The sequence below is a fragment of the Pteronotus mesoamericanus genome, unplaced genomic scaffold (genome assembly GCF_021234165.1).
Source record: "Pteronotus mesoamericanus isolate MK-2021 breed Mesoamerican mustached bat unplaced genomic scaffold, CSHL_Meso_final contig_94, whole genome shotgun sequence".
NCBI lineage: Eukaryota > Metazoa > Chordata > Mammalia > Chiroptera > Mormoopidae > Pteronotus > Pteronotus mesoamericanus.
The window spans coordinates 2,823,979-2,851,542 of NW_026555285.1; the positions used below are offsets into that span (position 1 = coordinate 2,823,979).

Here is a 27,564-nt window from a genome sequence, read left to right on the forward strand (position 1 = left end):
GTTTCTTGTAGTTCTCTCTGAGCTCACTAAGGTCATTGAGCTCCCTTAGAACCGTTTTTTGGAACTCAATATCTGATATTTTACTTGCCTCTATTTCATTTAGTTCTCTTTCTGGGGATTTCTCCTTTCCCTTCGACTGGGGAGTATTTCTTCCCATTATTTGTGAGACTCTTCTTTTTTGCTTCTGCTGCTTAAATTGATCTGTCTTGACTTCCTAACTTTGTGGTGTGAACTTCTATAGTAGAAGACCATTGTTTTTTTCCTTCTGGATCTGCCTCTGATGATGTCAGATGTTGACTCTGTCTGACCTTAGGCAGTCTGTTTGAGATTTCCAGGAATCTACTGTCCGTAGCTGTGGCCTTCAGCTGTTAATCTAGTCACTCTGCACTCAGCAGGCAGTTTAGAAAGCACAGGGTGGGGCGGAATCCCACCTGGAGGTGGGGCTATTGGGTCCTCTGCGGCTGCTGCTGCTAGGAGGAAGTGGTTTCTGCCTGAGCAAGATGGCTGTTTCCGTATGGGGGATGAGTTAGCACCGAGATCCCGTTGGCTACTCTCTCAGTTCTCTCCCCAAAGCCTCCATCCCCAGTCTCTCCTCCGGCATCTCTAGCTCACTCTGTCCCCGCCTTTGCTGAAGCCCAGGATAAGTGGCTGCAAATAAAAATTTATGTGTTGGCCCTTTAAATGCCTCTTTGTGTCTCCAGTGCCCATCTCTGGCAGAGAGTAACCCTGCGGCTTTTCTCAGCTGGCTGTTATCTGTGTACTTTTTGGGCTCTGGTGCTGTAGGCTGGAGATCTCCGCTTACGGTTTAGACCCTGCTCTTCTTAGGGGTGTCCAGCTGGCTGTTTCAGTATCCTTCTGGTGCTGCCACCCATGGGTGTCCTGCCCGCCTTCTCAAGTCTTGACTGTACTCCTTACCAGTTAGGTTGTGCTAAAGCTGATTCTTCTGTCTGTCCGAAGTTATAAAACTCCTCTCTTGCTATTGTTCAGTTGTTTGTTCCAGGTGATTTCTCCAAAATTTAATTGTAACTCCAGGTTGGTCCTGGGAGGAGGTCAGTGTGACTTCCATTCACTCCACCATCTTGATTCTCCAAATGCTAGACACCTTTCGATTTGGGTAAAATCTCAAGAACTAGATTTGTTGTCAACGGTGTCTTTAAGGGACATGAAAAATGAAAAGACTTGGAATATGGTGGGAAGCCCAGGTAACTTCTATCCTGGGCTGAAAGAGTGGGAAAGCACTAGAAACACTGACTATTTCTGATAAATGGAGGCCCTTTGTATTTTAGGGTGTTGGAAGGGAGGGAGTACAGGGGAAATAGAAAGGAATAGGAAAGAGAATTAAATATTAAATTATCCACATTATCCTTGATGTTATAGATGCTAATATATACAACATCAATGATATTGTTATCCAACATGAATATACAAATATTCACATAGTCTCTATACAGGGATGGGCAAAAGTAGGTTTACAGTTCATATGGAAAATAATACAAGAATAAACTCTTTTGTTTCATGTACTCACAATTGTAAAACTACTTTTGCCAATTCATGCATTTCTCAATGTAAGAAAAAAATTACAAAATCTTACCTTGGTTGTATAAAATGGTTATATTATGACATTGCGTGTATTTTATAACATAAATATCAATACATAGTTTTGTTATTTGAGAGTTTATATTTTAAAACTCTTTATATGTGTTTGACATTAATAGTTTATGGCTTCTTTCAAATTATCACCAGTTCATATCTAAAAAGTTACAAGGAACAATTTAAGATATTCTTTTTATTCCTATATTTATCAATAGAAACAGGAATAATATGGGGAGGAAAAATTTGTGGAAAATGTTGTTCACCAATGAAATGTCCTAGGCTCTCTTTCCTCCCTTTTTAATTGAATCAAACGTTTCAGTCTTATAGATATACCACTGGTATCTAATTCATTAAGTAACCAAGAAAGAAAAGAAATTTTAAAAAATAAAAGAAACCCTGACTGTTGTGGCTCAGCAGGTTGGGTATCACTGCCAGTTCAGTTCCCAGTCAGGGCACATGCCTGGGTTGTGGGCCAGGCTTCCGGGTGGGGGCATGCAAGAGGTATCCAATGGATGTTTCTCTCTTTTTTCCTCTCCCATGCCCTCTCTCTAAAAATAAATAAATTCTTATTTAAAAAAAAAGAAATAAAAGAAAATACGTTCAGATGTATTTGAAGAATTGTGACAATGTCATTTAATAAGAGCACACAATTAGCATGTTCAGAAACAAATATGAACATAGAATTTAATGAATAACAGTGAAAATAAAAAAGTCTAAATAAAGAGCTTTGATTTGGGGGAAGCAAGGAATTCCCTTTTGCATTCAGAAATAGTTATAAAAATAGCTTTTAAATCAATATTTATGTCAAAATTCTTATTTCTTGATTTGTGAGAGTAGATCAGACATGCATTTAAGTTATTCATGAACCAACCTATTCAGAAAATATTTTTGTGACACAAAAAACTTCACAAAATAATCTCTTCTAAGGAGGAGAGGTTTTTAATTATGAGATCAAATTAAAGTAATTATGAAATTATAATTAACCAATGTTATTTCAAATATAATACTATACAAAACCAAATACCTGATGTCAGTAGAAATGCCATAAGATTTGAATCCCTGTGAAAACACAAGTTGTCATGTAAGTCTACTTTTTAACTTCTCTGAGCTTCTAATTCCTTAACTTTGGCTGCTATAATAATATTTGCTTCATTTTTTTATCTGTAAAGTAGAGCTACTATAATATTAGCTTTATGTTCCTTTCAAGGCTTTTGTACATATTAGATATAGGAGGATTCTTTAATATTATAAATGCTATATGGATGATAATGATGAATATTAGAATTTTTTGTTTAAACTTGTATTAACTTAAAAACAACTTTTCAAACGTCTTTGAGGTAAACCATTTAATTTTTGGAATGTAGGAATACATATTCAAAAAAGTGTAGTTGTAATAATTAATTTTATGTCTTTACTACTCTTTTCACTTAACTTTTGTGACAGTTGATTGTCTGTGCAAAAGTCATACCAAACCTCCTACTTCCTGCTTTCTTCCCAAGATTGAGGCTGAACTGCCAAATACTTATTTTTCTAGGTTCCTTTGCACTTAGGGGTAGTGATTTTATCCTCTTCAGGTCAACAATATGTAGAAGTTTGTTGGAGGATTTCTGAGCAATGTTTTTTTTCCCTGATAAAAGAAGAGTATGTGAAAAAAGTCCCCCTTACTTCACCCATTTTCTTCCATCCTAATTTAGATGCTGTTAAATGAGAATGTGATTCCTGCAATTTCCAAGCCACTGCAGTAACCAGTTTCCGTGGTGTTCCTCATTATGTCATGGTATTTATGCCCAGTTTTCTTCTACATTGTACCAGGATTCATGTGTGACCAATAGAAAACAGCCGGATATTACTTTTAGATTAAGCTATAAAAGACATTGTCATTTCCATTTTTATCACATTTTCTCTTTCTGATCTCTTAATCTAGGGAAAGTTAGCCAAATTGTGAGCATCTCCATGGAGAGAGGCCCACTTGGGGTAGAACTGAAAGCTCTATGTGACTTCTTGAAAGCAGTTCTTCAGTTCCATTCAAACCTTCAGATGTTTGCAGTTCTGCTTGAAACTGACATGTGAACCAGAATCACCTAGCTAACTCCTGGATTTCTGACTAAGAAATTGTGTGAGATAATGATTGTTTTAAGCTTATACATTTTGGATAATTATTATGCATTAGGTAACTAATACAGATATTAGTACCAGAGGTTGTATGATGTCTTAAGTATTTTTTAATGTGGTATTTATTTGGAACTCATCAGTGAGTGAAAGGTAGATGAAATTTGAGGATAGTATTAGTGAAAACCTGAAGTAAATTCATTATGAGCTTCGACAATGTTGCCACTGTGAGCTTAAAGAAAAGTGAGGAGAATCTGTTTGGAGACTGTAGGAAAGAGGATCCTTCTAATGTAGTAGCAAAAAATTTAGTAACATCACATGTAGTAATATAGAAACTAGAAAATGTACATAATGAACTGAGTGATCTAGCTGAGGAGATTTCCAGCTAGTGAATTGATGGTGCCACATGGTTTATTATTGCTGTTTATAGTAAAATGTGAGAGGAACCTGTATGCTAAAGACAGGTCCGATAAATATAAAGTAACTGAGACTTGATGATTTGGACCATTTTCAGCCTCTCCACACAGCCAGGGATGCTAAAATTAAGAACTACCTCCTTCTCAGGGAAGATCAGAACCAAGGCATTGTCAGGAAAACTTGATCTAAGGTTGAAGCTGAAGGCTTGTTGTAAAATTTTTTGTTGATATTTAAGAAAGATCCAAAGACCTCATAGTACCTTTCAGTCAGATAAAGGGGTCCTCTAAAGACATTAATGATGTGCCTGACAGATCCCTTCAGTAGAACATCTTTAAAGAAGATTAAAGGTTTGATTCTTATTCTTCACCCATTTTAGCAGAAGCTCAAAGTAGAAGACTTAATCTGTAAAACATTTGTGCTGTGGCTTTTGTTTAATGGAAAGAACCCCAGTAAGATTGTGTTGACATAAAGTCTAAATCTGTGAATAATTTTTATAAGAGATTTGAGCCAAACTGACTACATATGGCACGGAGCAAGATCCCAGATTCTCTGGAGAATAAATTTTGCAGCTGCTTTTATGCATTTAAAATTAAGGAAGATTACATGGGAGTGGGAAGAAGCAATGTGGGGATTGGATTACAGTATAGCTAAGATTATATGCTCTCTTTAAAGGTCATCACGATATATTTCAAAGTTGTGTTAACCTAGATGCACAGAAATTATGGATAGGACTTGCTTGAGGCAAAGATAAACCTTATAGTAAAAAGGTATATATTTGGTGTGTGACTAATTACCATTACATGACCAGTTAGGAATTTATGATCAGATCACCTGTGAGGTTACTTTCCATAGAATCCCTATTTTTTTGTCCAAACTTCACAGGAGATTCACAAAGCTTGGGGAATTATATTTTAAGGACCATAGTCCCTTGGACTAAAGAAGACAATGAGAGTACAAAATGAAAAGAGGCCTTAGGAACCCAAACTTCTGTAGCAGGAAGGAGACTGAAAAAACTACTCAGCTGAAAATATGTGCTACCTTTCATGAAAAAGAATGATTCAGAGTGCTGAACCTAGAGGATAGAGTCCAGAGCTATAGACAGTCATTTTCTTATGGAAGTAGGACTGAGTCTTAACCAAGAAATTTCCACCACTTGTCTGTCTGGATTTCAGTGTCCCCTGTGTACTCTTTTTCCCCCTTTTTGAACAGGAATGTCTATAGTGGTTACATGTACCTGATCAAAAATTGGGTGGTCAAATAACTTGTCTTTTTAAGCTTGGAGTTAGCAAAACTTTTCTGTAAAAGGCCAAACAGTAAATATTTTTGGCTTGGTGGACCATTTGGTTTTTATTGCAACTCTGCCTTTATTATATGAAAGCAACCATAGACAATACGTAAGTGGTGGGTGTGGGAAGATTTGGTCAAGATATTGTAGTTTGCTCACTCCTTTAGTTCACTGATCTGTAGAACAAGAGAAACTATGTCCAGGAGGAGTACTTAAGGAATTAAACCCAAGGGTCCTCATCTATACATAGATATGATTAAGTGTTGAGATACTAACTAGACTTGAGCTGATGCTATAACATTATGACCCTTGGGGTCTTGGGAGGGGGTGAGCATATTTTACATATGGGAGAGATACAAATCGTTGAGAATCTGAGGGTGAACTGCTGTAGCCAGCATTCACGATGGCGGCCAATGATCCTTACCTGTTGGTATTCACATCTTTGTGTAGTCTCCTTCTATACTGGTCTGTGTGACCAATGGAATGTTGTGTTATTTCTGAGATATGTCATGAGGTAATCTCTGCTTACATTGATCACTGGCCCTGGGGGAAGTTAGATTTCATCTTATAAGGAACGGTATGGAGAAAGGTGGAACTGTGGTCTTTTGTGGACAATAGATGTTTTAGTGAGCCTTCTTAGAAGAGGATCTCCAGTCCCAGTCAAACCAGATGACTGCAGCTCTGGCAGAAACTTAACTGCAGCTTCATAACAGACTTTGAGTCAGAACCATCTAGCTAACTGAGCCTCTCTCAAATTCCTAATCCTTAGAAACTGTGCTGTAATACATGTTTGTTGTTTTAAACCACTAAATTTGGGGTAGTTTGTTATGTAGCAATGAAGAGCTAATATACTATCTGATTGCTATGAGGGACAAGCCTGTGCATGCTAAGGGCAAGGGTGGAAGCAGAGGACACTTAACTCTCTACTGAACAACCTGGGAATTGCCTGCCCACACTTGTGTGAGTTATTTAAATGTCTATATTATTTAAATCACTGTTAGGTGTGCCAGGCTTGCAACGCAGAATAAAAAACTATCCAGGCACACAAACTAAGTGAACCTGAAGAGAGAAAGGGGGAGCACTTCTAGGCAGATAATGCCCCTGACCAATCCTCCTGAAGGGCTTTTATTTATGTTTCACTTCTATACCATGTGAATTCCATTAATCTTTACTCATTCCCCTAAGCCTGTGAAAGCTATTTCTCAGTACAATGGCTAAATGCTTCACTGAGCAGGATACAATTGCCTCTGCACCTTAATTGGTCTGTTTACGTCACCCAGGGGTTCCTGTTCTGGGTCACCAAGCTCCTTACGTGCTGCTACTTCCCCCTAGCCAGCTGCATTTGGCTTCTGGTGCCTCCCCCGCGTTTGGGTCAGGCCACCAAAGGGTCATCAACTTTTGAGAGAACCAGAGCCGGTGGTCCCCAACAAGTTGGGTAGTCTATTACTTGAAGATAAATATCATAACTTATATAAGAATATTTTTAATACAGTTATATATATTGATGTCATCCACATAGTTGTCATTTTTGTGTTTATATAATATTTGATTTATTGCCTTATTCTCTGTTTCTTGGGCTTTTGAATTGTTTCAAATTTTTCTTAATTATAAATAGCATTGCTTTGAAAATCCTTTGTGTAGATTACTTTCTTTTCTGTTAGGTTTATTTCTATAAGAATATTTCCTAAGTCTATGGCCATACCACCCTGCACGCACCCAATCTCATCTGATCTCGGAAGCTAAGCAGGGTCGGGCCTGGTTAGTACTTGGATGGGAGAATATTTCCTAAGTTGCTTTTATTAGGTAAAAAGAGATTGTATACATTCATAACTATTATAATTATCAACAGATTACTTTCCAGAAAGTTGTAACATGTCACTCATATCACCTATGGTAAATGTACCTGTTTTTTCATAGTTTACCAGATAGTTTTGCTAATATGGCTATGTAGTGTGAATGTAAGAAACATTCAAAACAGAATTTTTGGTGAGTTTGAGTCACACTGAAGACAATTGCTGGGAAATAAAATCTCAACAGATTGAGAAAGGGTCCAGAGAATGGCACTTTAGCACCTTACTTTATACATTACAATCAAAAGAGGAGACATAAGAGGGTTACATGAAATCCATTAGTGATAGGTTAGGGAGGCTGAAAAAGCAAAGCAGGGAAACCTCTGGGATTGAATAAAAGGTAAAATGATAAACACACACTTCTTTTACATAGGTGAGTAAAAAATAGTTAACAATCAACAATTAACATAATAACAATAACGATGAGGGAATTTGTGCCCTGAGGGGTTTGGGAGAAAGGGAAGCTACCTTGACATTCCAAAGGTATGTTATAGATGCAAAAGGACAATAGACTTAGTTAAAGTAAAGATTGACCTTTGTTGGAGAAAAATACTGGCTGAGGACATGAATACTTGCCTAGGATTGCTTTTAGTTAATAAATTTTAATTTCAGACCATCCTTTGTGGTTACTTTAGGTCTCTGAGTTTGTAAGGCTGCCTTGGAGAACCTACCCTAAGTTTGCCAGGTTAATGTGTGGCCCCTTTCCTTCCACAAAAGTTTTCTCTATCTTTGATATGGTAACCTAACACTAAAAGGCCAAAGTGAGTGGCAACAAATATTTATTTGAGATCCAAAAGAATTGCAATTCTGGGAAGCACTGATTCAGGCAGAAACTGACATAATGTTCCAATTATAGGTAAAAGGCAAGAGGTTTTTATGAGAAAGGGAAGAGAAATAATTACATGAATAGAAGGAAGGAATTTCTGTTTGTGGTAAAAAGCCAAGAGGGAAATTTCTTTTTAAAGTTCAAAAAGATTTTTTTAATTTATTGATTTTAGAGAGAGGAAGAGAGGGACAGAGAGAAACATCGATTCCTTGTTCCACTTATTTATGCATTCATTGGTTGATTCTTTTATGTGCCTGATGGGATCTAACCACAACCCTGAAATATGGGGATGATGCTCTAACCAACTGAGCTACCCTGCCAGGGCAAGGAAGGAATTTCTATAGGTGCAAAAAAGCTACATTATTCTTTAGCTGTACATGATGATGCTAGTTCTAAAGAATGTCCATAATTTTCATTAAGCAATTCATGAATCCAGCAGCTTCCTATCTAGCAATTACAAGGGCATACCAAGAAGTTGTATAAACTCAAAGGATTTTATTGGAAGAAGGATGGGTCAAGGAAGCTATTAAAGAAAAAAAATGATTTTGGGGCTAGGACATCTTTTCTTTGAGGGAGAAGAAGAGGGACAGTTTTTATCACGTAGATTGCCTCTTCTTTCTATGGGGGAAGGAGAGGACCATGTGACAGATAACCTTAGTGGTGCTGGATCAGAAAATTCTATACTGGTTAAGATTATGTTTCTGGGAGAGGTTGAAACTGCAACTAGATGAGGTATTAAATCTAGGTTTGGAATCATGGGCTTTTGACATGAATGATGCCATGTTGGGCTTGAGTTGTCTTTTTTTCCTTTAACATTCCTGTAATTTTTTCTGTTTGATCATACAGAAAGTTTTACTTTTATTTTTTTTAATAAAGATTTTATTTATTTTAGAGAGTGGGGAAAGGAGAGAGAAAGAGAGGGAGAGAAACATCTACTTGTGAGAAAAACATTGATTGGTTGCCTCTCACATGCCCCTAACCGGGAACCCAGCCGCAACCCAGGCACGTGCTCTATCAGGAATTGAACAAGCAGCCTTTCAACTTGCAGGACAATGCTCAACCTACTGAGCTACACCAGTCAGAATTATTTTTTTTTATGTTTAAATTGATTTGTCTTTTTCATTAGGGCTCATAAATTTTCTATATAAGATAATATGAAAATGCTCTTCCTCTTTTTTGTTCCAGCTGTTTTTAGAATTTCCTTATGTTTGTATTCATGAACTCCTGAGATGAATTGCCATGTGTGTTATGAAATATTATTACTCAGTGGAACTGGCATCCAGCCACTTGGTAGGTGTCAGCCAAAAGAACACTCCAAGTTGATTATGTTAGTAGGAATTGTATTGCAAGCTATCAAGCAAGGAGTGCACTGGGAATCTTCCCAAAGCACTACCTCTCAGAGAACAAAACACTACCTGGTATTACAGGGCTAGTTGCTTACATGATAGCATGTTGAGGTATGTTCAGGGTGAACATGCACAGTAAGCAGACATGGTTATGCATATATTGCATGTACAGGAAATGGTGAATAAGGCTCACTTTGAGTGGAAGTTTTAATATAATGATGAGGGTGTAATGAGAAAAGTTCATACTGAGGCCACTGGAGGATTCTTTGGTCAGCTCCAAAAGGCTGGGGCTGGGGTGGTTTCTAGCCTACTCCTTTTGTGTACCTTCTGGTCATGAAGGAAACATCAATCGAACAAGCATAGCAAATGTTTAAGTGATTATGTATGTTTTCTCCACATTCTTTATCTGTCTGTACCAGCTAGGTAGGCTACAGCCAATTCAGGTTAATTCTCTATACTTCCATCCTGTCGATTCAATATTTAATTGGAATTGCTTTGTGTTTGTTACACTTCAAATTCATTTTAGTACTGAAAAAACTTTTAGTCAAGTCGTCTACTTGTTGACATTGCATTATTATTAATGCATTATTGTTGACATTGATAATTACAGTTTTATAATGGTCTAATTCTGGTGAACTGAATCCATTATTATTAACTTAAAATCATGTAATTTTGTATTTTCATCCCTTATTATGAAATATAAATTAAACGTATATATTTCAGGCAGGAGTATATCTCTGAATATTCATTTGCCCCTTTATTTAAATATGTTCATTTATTCCTTTATTTCTACCATTGCAGTTTTCTAGTTTTGAAAACAAATTACTATCCTGATATATTCTCAAGTTTTAAATGTTTTAAAATAAACTTTGATTATTTTAGATCTTAATCTTTCCATGCATTAAACATTTTATTATTATTTTTTGAATCATGTGTATTCTATTACAGTTGTCTCAATTTTTTCCCCCTTAGCCCCCCTTCACCCATCCCAACCCATCCCAGAGTCAATTCCCACTCTGTTGTCCATGTCCATGGGTCATTCATACATGTTCTTTGTCTAGTCCCTTCCCCTTAATTCCACGATTGTCCTACTTCCCCATCTCCTCTGGTCACTTTCAGTCTGCTCCATGTCTCCATGCCTATGGTTTCTTCTGTTCGTTAGCTTATTTTGTTGAACAGATTCCATTTATAGGTGAGATCATACAGTATTTGTCTTTCACTGACTGGCTTATTTCACTTACCATAATATTCTCCAGTTCCATCCACATTGTCACAAAAGGTAGGAGTTCCTTCTTTCTTTTTCCTTTTTTTAATGCAGATTTTATTTATTTATTTATTTATTTATTTATTTTTTAAATGTCAAGATCCATTATAAAATATTAAAGAATTTAAATCCATTATAAATTCTCAATAATTAAAACAACATGACACTAGCACAGAAATAAGTAGATCACTGAAATAAAATGAGCATTCTAGAAACAAATGTATATATCTGCCTAACAATGTAATATGTGATTAAATGGATATTTCAAATCAATGGGGAAGATAAGGCTTATTCAACAAAAAACGTGCATGGATGACTAGAAATAAAACAAATATAGAGCCCTATTTCACACATTATACAACAAATATTCAGGTGAGTTAAAAATCAATGTATAAAATCTAAGGAGTTTTAGGAGAAAATACAAAATAACATTTTTCTTACCCTGAAGCAAAACATTCAAAACCAGAAGCTATAAAAGAAAATATTGACAATATGACTATATTAAACATTTAACACTATACAGTAATATACATATAAAAAAAGTTAAAGGACAAGTAATAGAATAGGAAAGTATTTGCAACGTATCTAAAAAAGCATTAATAGTTTTTTGTGTTTTTTAGGACAAAAATTCTACAAATATTTAATAAAAAAGTAGATAAAGAATACCAAAAAGTCATGTAAAGCATTTTAAAGATAAGTGAAATAGGCAAGAAATATACAAAAACAGGTTTTGTTTCAATAAATAATCAAGTAACAATTAAAATAATGCATCATTGCAGAAATCAGATTAGTAAGTATTAAAAAACATGGGTAATATCAAGTATTGGTGACTGTGAAAGGAACCGGTATTCATAGACTCTTTTTCTTCATCTTCTTAAAGCAATCTCTTTAGCATATCGTGAAATGCTGGTTTGTTGGAGGTGTATTCTTTTATCCTTCTTTTGTCTGGGAAACTCCTTATTTCGTCTTCCATTTTAACTGAGAGCCTTGCTGGGTAGAGCAGTCTTGGTTGCAGGCCTTTGCTTTTCATGACTTGGAATATTTCTTGCCATTCCCTTCTGGCTTGTAGTGTTTCTGTTGAGAAGTCAGCTGCTAGCCGTGTTGGGGCTCCCTTATATGTTACTGCCAGTTTCTTCTTGCTGCCTTTAGGATTCTCTGTTTGTCTTTGATATTTGCCATTTTAATGATGATGTGCGTTGGAGTGGGCCTCCTTGGGTTCCTCTTGAATGGGACCCTCTGTGATTCCTGGACTTGCGTGACTTTTTCTCTCCTCCAATTAGGGAAGTTTCCCATCATAACTTTTTTACGGATATTACTACATTTCAGGTTGTCCTGCATTTTCCTAAATGCCTCTTCATTCTTTCTGAGTCTTTTTTCATTTTCTTGCTCTTTCCAGGAGCTTTTTTCTACCTTGTCCTCCAGCTTACTGGTTTGATCCTCGGCTTCACCTAGCCTGCTTTTGATTCCTTCTACTGTGTTCTTCAATTCATAAACTGTATTCTTCATTTCCTCTTGTCTCTTATTAATAGTTTCTATGTTCTTTTTCATGCTGATAGTGTTTGCGGTAAGTTCCTCGTAGTTTCCCTGTAGTTTTTTTTGTAGTTCTCTCTGAGCTCATAGAGCTTCCTTAGAACCACTGTTTAAACTCAGTCTGTGATAGTTTATTTGCCTCTATTTCATTTTGTTCTCTTTCTAGGGATTCCTCCTTTCCCTTCGATTGCAGGTGGGGGGTGGGGGTGTTTCTTTGACTTCCCATTATTTGTGAGACTCTTCTTTTTTGCTTCTGCTTCTTAAATTGATCTGTCTTGATTTCCTGACTTTGTGGTGCGAACTTCTGTGGTAGGAGACTGCTGTTTTTTTCTTTCTGGATCTGCCTCTGATGATATCAGATGTTGACCCTGTGTGACCCTAGGCAGTCTGTTTGAGACTTCCAGGAATCTACTGTCTCTGGCTGTCTCCATCAGATGTTAATCTAGTCACTCTGCACTCAGCAGTCAGGCTTAGGCACCACAGGGCTAGCCAGTCCGTCCTGGCGGTGGGGTTATTTGGACCTCTCATGCTGTTGCCACTCAGGGGAGCAGTCTGCCTGAACCAGGTGGCTGATACTATCTCGGGGTTGCATCAGCACCAGGATCCCCTGGCCACTCTCTCTGTTCTCTCCCCAAAGTCTACTTCCCCAGTCTTTCCTCAGGCATCTTGCTCACTCTGTGTCTGCCTTTGTCGGAGCCCAGAGTAAGTGGCTGCAAATAAAAATTTATATGTTGCCCCTTTAAACGCCTCTTTGTGTCTCCAGCTGCCTGTCTTTGGCAAAGAGCAACCCTGCTGCTTTTCACAGCTGGTTGTTATCTGTGTACTCTTGGGGCTCTGGTGTTGTATGTTGGAAATCCCTTCTTATGGTTTAGCCCCCACTCTTCTCAGGGAGATCCAACTGGCCATTGCAATATCTCTCTGGCACTGCCACCCATGGGTGCCCCACCTGCCTTCTTGATTCTCTACAGCATTCTTTACCAGTTAGCTTGGGCTAAAGCTGATACTTCTGTCTGTCCAAGGTTATAAGGCTCCTCTCTCAGTATTCAGTTGTTTGTTGCTGGTGATTTCTCCACAATTTAGTTGTAATTCCCAACTGGTCCTGGGAGGAGGTCAGTGTGACTTCCATTCACACCTCTGCTGTCTTGATATCTCTGTCTCATCTTTTTGAATTCTTGTTTCTTCATTCTACTCTGGTTGAATGTTTACTCTTCCCTCTGCTCCTAATTGTTGATTTGATTCCCAGTTTCCTTCCCATTACTCTTGTTTCCATGTATATTTTTATTTTACTTTGCATAGCCTTCACTTTTTCCTCCATTTTGTGACCATGGGTGAGCATCCAGATTACCAGTGTTTTGAACTGTGCATCTGATAGTTTGGCTATCTCTTAATCACTTAGTTCTATTTGTGGAGCTTTGATCTGTTCTTTCAAATGGGCCATATTTCTTTGTGTCAGTGCACCTGTTATATTGGGAGCAGCGGAGCCTAGGTATTCACCAGGGTGGGGCAAAGCAGGTCGCTGCATTGTGATGCTGTCTGTTGGGCATGGGGTCCGAGAGGGAGCAATTCTGCCTGTTTGGCTCTCCACCAGCTTTCAGTCATTTCCCCTGCCATCCACAAGCAAATTGGGCCCTTCTGGTGGTGACTCCTGGATGGCTGGACTTGTGTACATTGTAGGACCCCATTGGTCTTTCCAGTGAGTTCCCCTGTGAGGATGGGAGTTTCTCCTGCCGCCACAACCCCCACAGGTTTTTACCCCTAGGGGTCTTGAGGCTTGCTTTTCCCACACTGGGACCCTGGATTGCGCAACCTGTTTTGGTCCCCAGCTCTTCCTCACAGTTTTTCTACATGAAAATGCGGGACCACCCAGTCCATCAGCTGCAGTCTTGCTGAGCGTCCTCTCTGCCCCAGCTGCCTGTCTTCACCCCTTCTACCAGTCTTGCTGAATATTTCTTCTTTAGCTTCTTGGTGGTTGGACTTCTATACAGTTTGATTTTCTGGCAGTCTGGTTATTTTTTGTTTTCAAATTTGTTGTCCTTCATTTGGTTGTGCAAGGAGGCAAAGTGTATCTACGTATGCCTCCATCTTGGCCAGTGGAATGGGGTTAAAAGTATACAGTTTTTGCTATGAGAGACATGGCCTGACAAGAACTGATTGATTGGTATACTCAAACCAGTAGTAGTACAGAGCAGACCTAACTATTGAAAGAAAAAGAAAAGACCCATAGTATGACATGGTGGCAATCCCAAATGAGTAAGGATGCTGATGAGGGAAGGCAATTTACCAGCTAGGTATCTTGAGTACCTAAGACAGTATGAAGTAAGATGTCAACTTTAACTCAAAAGCATTATGTATTTGCTTATGTGTATCAGGACCCATAAGAAGAAATGTAACCTATTTGGAAAATTCCAATTAAGTCACAAATTAGGTTAGTTACAATGGCCTTAAAAGTTCCTCTAATGTGACAAGATATAAAAATTAAAAATTAGTAATGCAATAAACAGATGAAGTAAAATAATTAATAACAAGTAATACAATGAATGCAGTTTACACTTACATGATTTTTAGTGACAGAAAAACTTTCCATTTCATTTTTAAAAAACACTTTCTTTGTTAATTAAAAAAATTAAAATAAACCTGCTACATTAAATAAAATTCAGAAAAGTTTAGGAATTACCATTCTTTTATGTGGCAAATAATATTTCAAAAGTAATGATTTTGAGTAGTCCTAAATGGCATATAAATACTTAATAAATACTTTTTGATTGAATAAAACAAAGTGGAATAATTTACACAGTTTTTCATTTCTTAGATACGGATATCTGTGTTTAGACATACATGTCCATACATACTTAAAATGTAGCTTAATGATAATTTTTCCTGATATTTCTTTAACAAGGAAGAAAGGTATTCAAACTATATTAACAAACTTTTTCATTATGGTCTTAGTGTTCCAACAGTAATTAAAATAATTTGTTTAAACTGAAATCTTTACTGCTTGTAAATGAAATTATACTTTTCAATTTTGGGAGTCTTATTTCTTAAATGTCTAGCAGAAACTCATCTAGGTTCTCCCAAGCTTGGAACTATTTTGAAAGGCTACCTATCTATCCAGAAAAGCTGTACATACCTGGAAGTCTATAGGATATGATCTTCAATTAAATTTATTTCATCTCTACTCTTCTATAATAATGTTTCTATAGAGTGACAGTTTATAGACAGGCATGGGGGTTTGCTAAAGCTGTGAAATTGTTATATTTCACTCTATAACCTAAACCTTGTCCTAATACAACAACAGTATCTGACCAAAATTTGATGATTTTTGTGTATCAATATAATATGTATGTACTTACAGGAAAGACTAAAAAAAAGTGAATTTTGAGTTTCCCTTGATAATTCTGTTAGGAATAGCCATTGTGAATTTTCAAGATCTGATGTTTGATTACAGTTACTAGTTTTTGAGAATACCAACCTGGCTTCAGATCTCTGCTATAAATCGGGATTGTGTAATTCTAATACAAAACTATCATTTGTTGACAATCATTAATATATAATAGCTGCAGAAATTTTGGCTCTAACAAATGGAGCTATCAACTACAAACCTAATAAACGAAATTACTGGTTGTTTTTTTTCTTGAAAAGTAATCTAGAAGGTTATTATTTATAATAGTAATTAGTAATTATATGTCTTCCTAAAACTTCATATACCAATTGTATTTTAAAATTATTTCACTGATTACAATACGTTATATTAAGGAGCTTCCCAAGGATATGGGTTTCTCTTTTATTTATTCATTTATATGTTTTTAGAGAGACGGGAAGGGAGGGAGAGAGGGAGAAAAACATCAATGTGTGGTTGCCTCTCCTGTGTCCTCAACCAGGTACCCAACCGGGGACCCAGGCATATGTGCCCTGACTAGAAATCAAACTGGCAACCCTTTGGTTCTCAGGCAGGTACTCAATCCACTAAGCCACCACCAGCCAGGTCAGGTTTCTCTTATAAAAGAGTTTTTAAGTCTGATTAAGATTTCCAAATCAATAAGGATGCATAAAAACTTCCCAGAAGTTTTCAATTTCTTTGTAAATTGTCCATATTTAGAAGATGTATCTCCTTCAAACTGTTAGTAAAAATTATAAAAACAGAATAATTTTTAATCATTTCCAACTAAGAAAAAGGATGGTCAGTGAATGACCTCATTTATACATTGTTTTCTAATGATTTTCACTTTTTTCTATAGGTATTCAAGTACAAAATTCAATTGTGATGCCTTCCAATTACAATTAGGGTGTATTGTATATTTTTAAATGGAATAGATGAAAGATGGAAGACATTGAATGGAAGATACCTTTAATTATAAATATGCTTTATAATAGATTTGGTGTTATAAATAACTATAATAAGATTTGTGCTTTAGAATTTATTATCTATGTGAAGGCAATTCTAAATTATGATTTGAGGGTAGAGGGACAGTATACTTAAATACAGGAGAACTTTTGGGTGTACTTTTTTATTTTAAAATTTATATTCACTTCAGTTGAAGATGGCAGTGTAGGTAAACACAGCTTACGTCCTCACGCAACCACATCAAAATTGCAATTGAACTATAGAACAACCATCACTCAGAACCATCAGAAATCTAGTTGAATGGAATCTGACAACTAAAGAATTAAAGAAACCACCTTCATCCAGACTGGTAGGAGGGGCAGAGATGTGGGGATTTGGAGTAGGCTAGTATTACAGCCACGTGTGGTGGATAAGAATTTGGGAGGGATATCTAGAGAGCAAGGGGTCCCAGGCCCACACCAGGCTCCACAGCCCAGGGTTCCAGTGCTGAAAGATGAGTCCCCTCAACTCCTGGCAGCAAACCAGTGGGAACTGAATTAGTGGAAGAAACTTCTGGATTCCCAAGCAGTTCCTCTTAAACAACACACACACAGACTTAACTCAGACTCACTCCTTCTGAGCTCCAGCACCAGGGTAGGAGCTTAAAAGGCACCAGTGGCATATGAGAAGGAACTGAATTGTCAGCCTTCAGGGCAAGAGCTGGGAAATAGCCTTTTCCCAGAGAGGACAATGGGCAGAGGCCATTGTTTCTTTTCTAAACCCTCTCCCCATAGAACCACAGAACCAGCAGGTGGGCATCCTGTCTGAGACTCCATAAACCTGGCTCACAGTTTGCCCCACACTGGTGATTTCCTGAATCCCTGCATCACCCAACATTTGGGCCCTCCTAGCTGTTTCCAGTGGCTTTTCCATACAAATAGCTACAAATGGTTTGTCTTGTCCCATGCTTAAGATTTTCCCAATTCCTCTCAAACAAGCAACATCTGGTTTCAGCGAGCCCTGTACCTTTTGCTTAGTTCCTCCAGGCCTGCTCTAGCAGCAGCTGACCATGCCTGAGCACCTCTAAGCTCAGCACAAGGAGCAGTCATCTGCAGATTGCTTTGTAGGTTATGCTGTGTGATCCCAGACAGAACACTGTGGGTGGTTGACCTTGGACATGCCAACAGCAATCAAGAATCAACTGCAATAGGAGGTGTAGCACAGCCTACACAATGGACAACCTTGAATACCCTACTAGGGTAATAGGGAGGCTCTGCCATAGGACTCTACAGAATACTTAGTACATCAGGCCATCTACTAAGCCTGGGAGATGTAGCAGCTCTACCTGATACATAAAAAAAACACACAGGGAGGCTGCCAAAATGGGGAGAAAAAGAAACATGGTCAAATGAAAGAACAGAACAAAACTCCAGAAAAATAACTAAACAAAATGGAGACAAGCAATCTAGATGCAGACATCAAAACACTGGTTACAAGAATGCTCAAGGACCTTAGTGAGGACCTCAAGAGCAGTGAAAAAAAAAAATCCAGTGAGAAACAAATGATAAACTAACTGAAATAATGAACAACTTACAGGGAATCAACAGTTGAGTGGATGAAGCCAAGAATCAAATCAGCAATTTGGAATATAATGAAGTAAAAAACAACCAATCAGAAGAGCAAGAAGAAAAAAGTGCAGTGGACCCTGTCCTGCAGAGTCCTCCGATTTACCACAGATGAAATAATGAATCATTAGAGACACCAAGTGCTGTCAAGAAAAGGGGAAGGTGGCTCTCTCTAGAGGAGAATGTCTCAAGCCGCTGTGCACAATGGCTTTTATTGAGAGGGTTACAGGTCGGGGGTAGGCAGCAGGAATGTATAGATAATCTACCTACATCAGCAAATTAAGCTTACAGAGAATAGATGTTGTTTAAAGATGACAATGGCAGGAACACACCAAACTGCTTCAGTCTGGATTGAGCAAACATTATGGCACCAGGTGGGATTTGGGTCAGGATCCAGGAGTTTTGTAAATTTCTTTCCTGGCCTTGAGCCAATTATCTGGTATAAGATTAACAGGGCTTGAGGGAGAAACAAAGCATGCTTGAAGGATTGTAATTTACTTCTAAACCTGATTCCCCCCCGCCCCTCCCCAGGGCCCTTGGAGTCATTATTGGGTCTTGTATGCCTCCATCATTACCAGCATTCTGGCTAAGACTATTGGGTCCTTTCCCAGGTCCCAGCTTGCTTGGGGTTATAGTTCTTGATACTACTCAAAGCAGCCCCCTACATAAACAACCCAAAAAAATGAGAACAGCCCTGGCTAGTGTGGCTCAGTGGATTGAGTGCTGGCTTGTGGACCAAAGGGTCTCCAGTTTGATTCCCAGTCAGGGTTGCCTGGGTTGGGAGCCAGGTTCCCAGTTGGGGGCACGCAAGAGGCAACCACACATTGATGTTTCTCTCCTTCTCTTTCTCTTTCCCTTTCCTTCTCTAGGAATAAATAAATAAAATATTTTTTTAAAAAAAGAAGAACAGTGTAAGGAGCCTCTGGGACAAGCATCCAACATGCACATCATAGAAGGAGAAAAGAGAAAGCAAGAAATTGGAAACATTTGGAAAAAGAAATGACAGAAAATTTCCCTGACTTGGTGAAAGAAATAGACATACAGGTCTAGGAAGAGAGTTCCAAACAAGATGAACCCAAAGAGGGCCACACATAATAATTAAAATGCCAAAGTTTAATGACAAAGATAGAATCTTAAGTGCAGCAAGAGAAAGGCAGTTCATTACCTACAAGGGAGTTCTGATAAGACTGTCTGCTGATTTCTCAAACGAAACTTTGAAGGCTAGAAGGTATTGGAAAGAAATATTCAAAGTGATAAAAAGCAAGGTTCTACAACCAAGATTATTTTACCCATCAAAGATATCATTTAGAAATGAAGAACAGTCAAAAAGCTTCCCTGACAAGGATAAGCTAAAGCAGTTCATCACCACCAAACCAGTCTTATTTGAAATATTAAAGGGTCTTCTTTAAGAAGAACAAAAATGTGAACAATAAAATGGCAATACATATTGATACAAGTGCTGATACATATCTATCAACAATTGAATCTAAAAAACAATAAACAAGCAGAACAGAAACAGAATTATAGACACAGAGAACGTTTTGCTTGTTGTCAAATTGGAGGATGGTTGCTCGGGGATGTGCAAAATAGGTTAAAGGATTGAGAAGTACAAATTGGTAGTTACAAAATAGTCATAAGGATATAAACTAAAGCATAGGGAATAGTCAAAGAACGTGGGCAATGGTGTGGGGATTGCCTGAGGTACTGGGTGGGAGGCTGGTTAGAGGGGGGCAAAGGGGCAAAAACAGACAAATGTAACAGCAAACAATAAAATTTTAAAAAATTTACATTCAGTAAAATATACTCATTTTAAGAGGACAGTTCACTGAATATTGACAAATGTATACACTCATGTAACCATCCTAATTTTTTAAAAAATGAATCATTTAGGTCTAATTATTTACCATAGATGCACTTTTGATTGCATTCTTTCTATTTGTGAGTTCTATTTGGAATACAGATAAAAGCATGGTAGTTCCTTAACTTTTCTGAAATTTTTTTATGTGGTGGTAGGTTTTTTCTTTTCTTCTTAGGAAGTTCAAAGAAAGAATTTTGGAAATGTTCCTCTCTGCTCATTGTTTGTAAAATAAACTTTTGTGAAGAGAAAGAATACTCACTTTTGAGTTGGCTTTCTTGCAGTGAGTTAGCAGTTTGGTTATACTTTTTATGGTTTTACCTATGGAGGTCTTGAAATTTTTCTTGGCTTCATAGATAAATCTTCCACTCCCTTAAACTTCTGTGGACACCTTTGAAATTAGAACTGTTACTGAACAGTACAGTTGGACTTTAGACATAAAAACCTAGAAATACTCATTAACCTCCTGAAGATAGATATTTACTCCCTTTTTAAAACATTTTAAGAGACAACAATGAGGGCATTTAATGTCCTAAATGACCTCTTCTTCTAGCTACCCTTTCTCTCTTCCCCTTCAACGTTCCTCTCCAACTATGTCACTGAATATATTCAGGTGACTCACTCGATTGATTTTGGGCCATCTTTAATGCAATTCAAAGTTAGAAACATGAAATATTTTACTGTGTATCAGGAAAGGGAATGCAGCCAACATCTACTACAAAATCTACACAGACTTAGTTCCTTGAGAGCAGAGCTAAATGATCTTTTTTGGCTTTTTCTCTAGAATCTAAGCCAAGTACTACTCTATGAAATTTCATTGCCAAAGTACCAAAAATCATGTTTGTTTGACTTATTCTTTGAAAAGACATACTGATCAGATATTCCACAGAGTGAAGGTTTTAAAAAAGGTTGTGTAGTCATTAAAAACATCATTTATGAGGTGTTTTCATTATTAAAGTATTTGCATGTTCTATTAAACAAGGTTTGGAAAAAACAAAATTTTAAGGGACAAGAAAGTTAGCCACAGCCAACAACCAAGAAGCAATTACTGTTAATATTTTTTTAATTATTTTTCTATGCATAGGTTTTCTCTATTTGTGTTTTTGTTTGCTTCTACATAGTTGTAGTTATACTCTATAGTGTGGGATGCTGTTTATAACATTTCCATTTTCTTCAAAATTCTTTGTAAACAGTTTCATAGCCATATACTCTATTTTATCAAACTAAAAAGCCATTTGTTATAAGGCATATACTTTATGTACTTTAAAGAAAGAAAAAACCCATTCCTGTGAGGTCCCATTAATTATGAGAAGCAGAGTTGCTACTAAGTCAGAGGTTGTGAACATTTAGTTTCTAGATTCATATTGCCATATTACTGTCCAATTTATTTTCCTACCAGTAAGAAAACAGAGGACCTGTTGCATCTCACCATGTTATCTTTTTGGACTTATGATTGGAATTGTATCAAACCAAAGACTTGCAGGACAGTTGTCATTTTAATATTCAGTTTGTCTATTCCAAACAAGATAGATTTTTCTGCTCAGATCTTTTCTGTCTTCATTATGTGGGTTTTTCCTCAAACCTCTTTATTTCAGGAAAGAAGAAATGTGCTCATAATAAATAATACAGAAAAGCACCAAGATGGAAAACCTTTAAATGTATCACAAATTTTATAGTTCAATAATACCATTAACATTAGGTGAGCCACAGTCCAGAAATCGTTATGTGGATATATACAGTTAAAAGGGTGGCTTGCTGAAGGATTGAATAGATAAGTAAGCACATCTTATATATCTTTAAGCACGTCTTTCATTTGTTTTCTACTTTAGGAACAAGTACTTATCCTTATTTTGGATTATCATTGTCAGTTTTTCATAATGATAGATTCTTTTTTAACTTTTTATTTTGAGATAACTGTAGATTGAGATGTAGTTATAAGAAATAATACAAAGAGATTCTGTATGCCCTTCATCCAGTTTCCCCCATAATGACATCTTGCATAACTATAGTACTGTATATTACAATGAGAAAATCGACATTGATACAATTATTTAGGTTTCACTCATGGTACATGCCTTCATTTTACATGTGTGTATATTTAATTCTTTTGCAGTTTTATCATATGTGTGGATTCATGTGAATATCACCACAATCAAAATACAGAACAGTTCCATTTCAACGATCTCTTCTACACTTTCTTAGCCACAGCTTCTTCCCTCTCTCATCCCTTCCATAACCCTTGGCAACCACTGTTCTCCATCTTTATAATTTTAACATTTTAAGAATATGGAGTAGAATCATTCAATATGTAACCTTTTCAGATTGGCTTTTTCCCTCACCACAATTCCCTTGAGATCTAAGTAGCTGAATATATCAATAGTTTGTTTCTTTTTATTGCTGAATAGTATTGCATGGTATAGATGTATCACAATTTAACCATTGGCCCATTGTAGGACATCTGGGTTGTTTCCAAACTTTTGTTATTATAAATAATGCTGCTGTGGAAATTTGTGTACAGGTTGTAGTGTGAAAATAAATTTTAATTTCTCTGTGATCAAAGAGGCTTGTGTGGTGATCACATGTGCTAGAAACTGCCATATCATACATTTGTCTCTGCCTTCCCCCCACCTCTTTCCCTTGCCCCCTCCCACCTTCCCTCCCTCAGCTCTTTCCCTTTGGTTTTGTCCATGAGTCCTTGCTATATGTTCCTTGACTTTCCCCTTCCCTTCCCTTTCCCGGCAGAGACAAATGTATTTAAAAAGTAAATAAATTAATTAAAAAAAAAAAAGAAAGAAAGAAACTGCCATATCATTTTTTAGAGTGACTATGTCATTTTATATTACCACCAGCAGTGTAAGAATAACCTGGTTTCTTTGCATCCTCACCAGCATTTGGTGTGTTATCACTATTTTTTATTTTAGTCATTTTGATATGTATATAATATCTATCTCATTGTCATTTTAATTTGCATTTCCCTAATGGTTAATGATGTTAAACAACCTTTCACATGCTTATTTGTCATGTCTATCCTCTTCGCTGAAATGTTTGTTCATGTCTTTTGCTCATTTTCTAATTGGGTAATAGGCTATTTTACTGTTGAGTTTTGAGAATTTTTAGATATTCTAGTTACAAGATTTTTGTTGTATATGTCTTGTTTTTTTGTATATATCTTGGGTTTTAAATATGCTATAGCAATATACTTTTACATTTTTTTAAAGTTTTGTAGGTTTTTTTAAAGTATAGATCTGATATAGATATTGTATGTATTTAGTTATTAGTATGAATAGGGTATGTTTTTCATTATATTTTCTAACTGGTATTGCTCATGTATGAAAGCTAGTAATTTATTTATATTCATCATGTGTTTGACTCCTTTACTCAACTGTTATTAAATCCAAAGTCTTTAGTTGTTCACAATAGGTTTTTGATATATATAATCATATTGTCTGTGAGTTGAAATTTTATTGCATCCTTCCCAAATTTTGTAGTAGCTTTTGTTTTATATTTTAATGCACTGAACAGAACATGTAAAATGACAGTGTGAAAGTAATGCTCTTTGTGTTTCTTTTCAGTGATAATGCCCCCATTAAAAATGATTTTTGATTGAGCTGAGATTTATATATCTCTATAGATTTTTATTCTTTTGGAAAACTTTTTATCATCAATTGAAATAATTATTTGATTTATTTATGTAATTAATTATATTCACCAATTTTCTAATATTAAATCTGATTTGATACATTCTCTAAACATTCTTTGTATTGACTCTAATTGTATTTAAGATCTACACTGAACATATTTTAACTGAATATAATTCAAATTACTTCCTAGTAACTCCTCTTCACATTTCTATTAGTAGCTTTTCTAAACTTTTGTCTCTTTCCTTAAAGTCCCTGCTATACTCCCCTGTTCTTTCTCTCTCTCCAGCAGTGATTTGGTCTTCTACTTAGAGAAAATCAAGGTAACAAAATAAAAATACATATGGAATATAGTCTTTATTTTACCCAACATGTATAAAATCTTACTCAGTTTATAAAGGAAATCAATGTTTACAAGTGGGTACACACAAAAAAACCTGGAATTCATTTATTAAAAATTGTGTATTTAATCTTTCATATTTAAACTTCAGTCACCTTCAAAGTCTCTCCATTTGATGCAATAAACCTATTGAGACTTTTTTCCACTGCTCAAAACAATTTTTGAACTTGTCAACTTTTGATGCCTTTTAGTGCTTCTGCCATTTTTTGTCTCACCTCTTCCACATAGGCAAAATGTTTCCCTTTGAGGATTTTTTTCATTTAGGGAAACCAAAAACGTTGCTCAAGGCAATATCAGGTGAATAGGGAGGGTGGGGAAAAGGGGCCATGACATTTTTGGTCAAAAACTGCTGAATGCTGAGCGTAGTGTGGGCAGGTGTCCTCATAAATCACCCATCATGAAAGGGCATACACGTTGAGTCTTCAAAAACAATTCACTAAAGCTGAATGCAGCCTCTCACAACAATGCCAGCTGGTACACTGATATAGATGGTTTCCTAGAACACTCACCTAATGGAGGAAGCCTGTACTACATGGGGCCTGCCATCCAGAAGATAATTCCGGGATTTTTGGGGTCTCCCATCATATATATTCTTCTATGTAATCTATAAATATATGTTTTATTTACAATAATAATTAGATAATATCTGCCCTATATGCAGTGTGGGCAAGAGTAGGTTTATAGTTGTTCATATGGAAAATAATGCAATAATTAATACATACAAGAATAAACTCACATACAACTTTAAACCTACTTTTGCCCAAATATGTATAAATAAAATACATATATATATAAAAATAAACAATCTATACTATAGACACATGTAAAGACTTTGTATTGTCTTATATTCATACCATTATACTGCTAGGCATATATTTATGAATCTGTTTATTCTCAACATTTTGGTTTCATTTTGTTTTAGTTATGTCCATTGCTGAGTATATAGATGAATTGTGTGTGTGCATATATATGCACTAACTCAATTTGATTCTTGATTTTTTTTAGTAGTAGAATTCAACATATTTGTATATATTATAATTACTAATGTTTGCTCTTATTTCTCCATAATGTTTCATGTTCTCCAATTACTATTTGCTTGTTTGTTTTTTAAATTTTTCACTCCTGATTCTTGTTGATTCAGTCATAATATTTTTGTCTTTTGCTCTCCCTTTTAGTAGCTGAAAATTCTGCCTCTGACATTTGTTGTTGTTCCTTGAACAAAGTACAAAATATATAGAAGAGCTTAATTTATTTGTATTTCTCCAGGTTATTGTTGTTGTTGTTGTTGTTTGTTGCATTTTGCCGCTGTGAAAATACTTTAGGAATACTTTTTAAACAATTGTATTAAGCTTCACAGACACGTATCGGCCTTCCCTTGAACTTAACTTTGAGTTTTATCAATTTCTATGCTGAACTCTATATCTTTTTCAACTATTTTTTTCATTTTCCTGTTTCTCCCTTCTCTTCCTTTCTCGTCCTCTTATCCTTCTCCATTTCCAGTCTTAGGTTATTTCACTTTGCCCTCACAAATGCCTAATGCTTTGAACAGAGCATAGAATTCCAGATTAAAAACCTTTTCCTTTAGAAACTACATAAACAATGTATTACTGTTTTTTAATATTTGATCTCAAGTTATAAATCTTGATTCTTCTTTTAAAGTCTGGTTCTTAGGTGCTGCTCTGGATTTCCCCCTTCTTTGGAAATTTGTAGGATTTCTGTTTGGTATTAGAGTTCAGAAATTTTATTATTTTTATTTTATTTTATTTTATTTTATTTTTTATTTTTTATGTGCCCCAGGCATGAACCAGCTCTGGCCACCAACACAGGCAACAAGCTAGGATGAACTAAGGACTGTACAATTGCTTTGCCCCCGACTGATATAAGAGCAACACCACTAATCAGGTGTGTTCTTGCCCATTGCCAAGGGGTAGAATTCAGAAATTTTAGAATGTTCTTGAAGAGGGCCTTTTTGCCTTACTCCTGTATAACCATTAGTTTACATGTATCTGAAGACAAGCGTCTTTGTTCAGCTCAAGGAAATTTTCTTCTGTTTTTTTCTTCATTGATTTATTTGTTACTCTAAAGAAAGAGTCAATTATTTCTGGAGGGGGGAGTTTCCCCCCCATTAAGAATCCTAGTCTGTCAATATTGGCTCTCCAGATCTGTCCTCTGTATTTCCAACCTTTCTCTGAATGGATTCTTCTTTGTCTTTGTGTTCTGCTCTCCTTTCCATGAGATTTCCATAGGTTAGTCTTCAAATTGCTTTTTGTTTTTCAATTCTATGCCATTCCACCAGTCAGCTATTATACTGCATTTTTAGTTACGTATGCTTTTAATTTTAGGAATGTTTTCTTGTTCACTGTTTACTTCTTTTTCATAGTAGTCTGTTCTTATGGGTATGATAGCTTATCATATTTGGGGGGGTGTTAAAGTTTTTTCTTGTTTTAATTTCTTTTTTCTCACTTTCCCCAGGGATTTGCTCTGTTTATATTTATCTTGCATTTTCTTGAATTTCCTCAAATGCCTGGTGACTCTTGATTGTGATTTATATTTTTAAGCAAGGGACTATGTTAATTAGCATTGGAGCTGACAAGGCTTTCTTCAATTACCTAAAGAAATGGGCAAATTATAGAAATAGGAAATTTACAGAAAAAGAAAGTTTAAAAGCCAAGTAAGTATATGAAACAGTGTTAAATCTTGTTAATAATTTGAAAATACAAACTGAAATAATAATGGGGTAACCTTTTATTACTGGCATATTGGCAAAAATTTTAAATCCTGACAGGTCCAACTGTTGGGAAGGATAAGGCACAAATTTCACTCATTTATATTTCACTCATGCCAGTGAAATATAATTAGTATAACAACTTGGGAAAGTAATGTGGCTATTTTTAGTAAAAACGATCATACAATTTGTCCCCTTTGAATCCATTTTAGAGCAGTGGTTTTTAAACGTTAGTTTGTAACTTATTATGAGGTACTGAAATCAGCCTAAGAGATAACAATCAGTACTTTTTTTTTTTTTTTAAGAATGTAGGATAGAATAGATAGAATAGAATGGAAAATATCCAGAGGGCAGGTATTGTTCCATGAAACAATAATATAATCACTTAATCATTTATACATTACTTGTAGGTCACAATGTTAAATGTGTTCCTAACTACAAATTATTCTTAAAAAGTGAGAAACCACTGTCCTAGAGAAATTGTCATATAAACATATAAGTAGATGTGCAAAAGAATCTGTATAACCATCATGTTTGTAACAGTAAGCAATTGAAAACAATTAGAATTCAGATCATTGGTAATGTTACTCATAAAATGGAGTGCTATACAGCAGGTAAGATGAATAAACTAGAGACTGTAAAAAAGTGAAACCATATATAGTAAGAATAAATGATAGTTACAATATGAGCCAGAGGGGAATAGGACCATTGCTATATACCAAGGGGATTGCTTCAGTTGTTTCTGTTTTATCGGCTGGGTGATAATTATAGAGAAACATG

General features: G+C 36.1%; 1 protein-coding gene and 1 pseudogene across 3 annotated transcripts in view; one reads left to right on the plus strand and one right to left on the minus strand.

Moving 5' to 3' along the window:
• CAB39L (calcium binding protein 39 like) overlaps positions 1-27,564 on the plus strand; it is a 164,262-nt gene that overhangs the window by 25,262 nt on the left and 111,436 nt on the right. The window lies entirely within an intron of this gene.
• LOC129081191 (uncharacterized) lies at positions 25,844-25,989 on the minus strand (annotated as a pseudogene).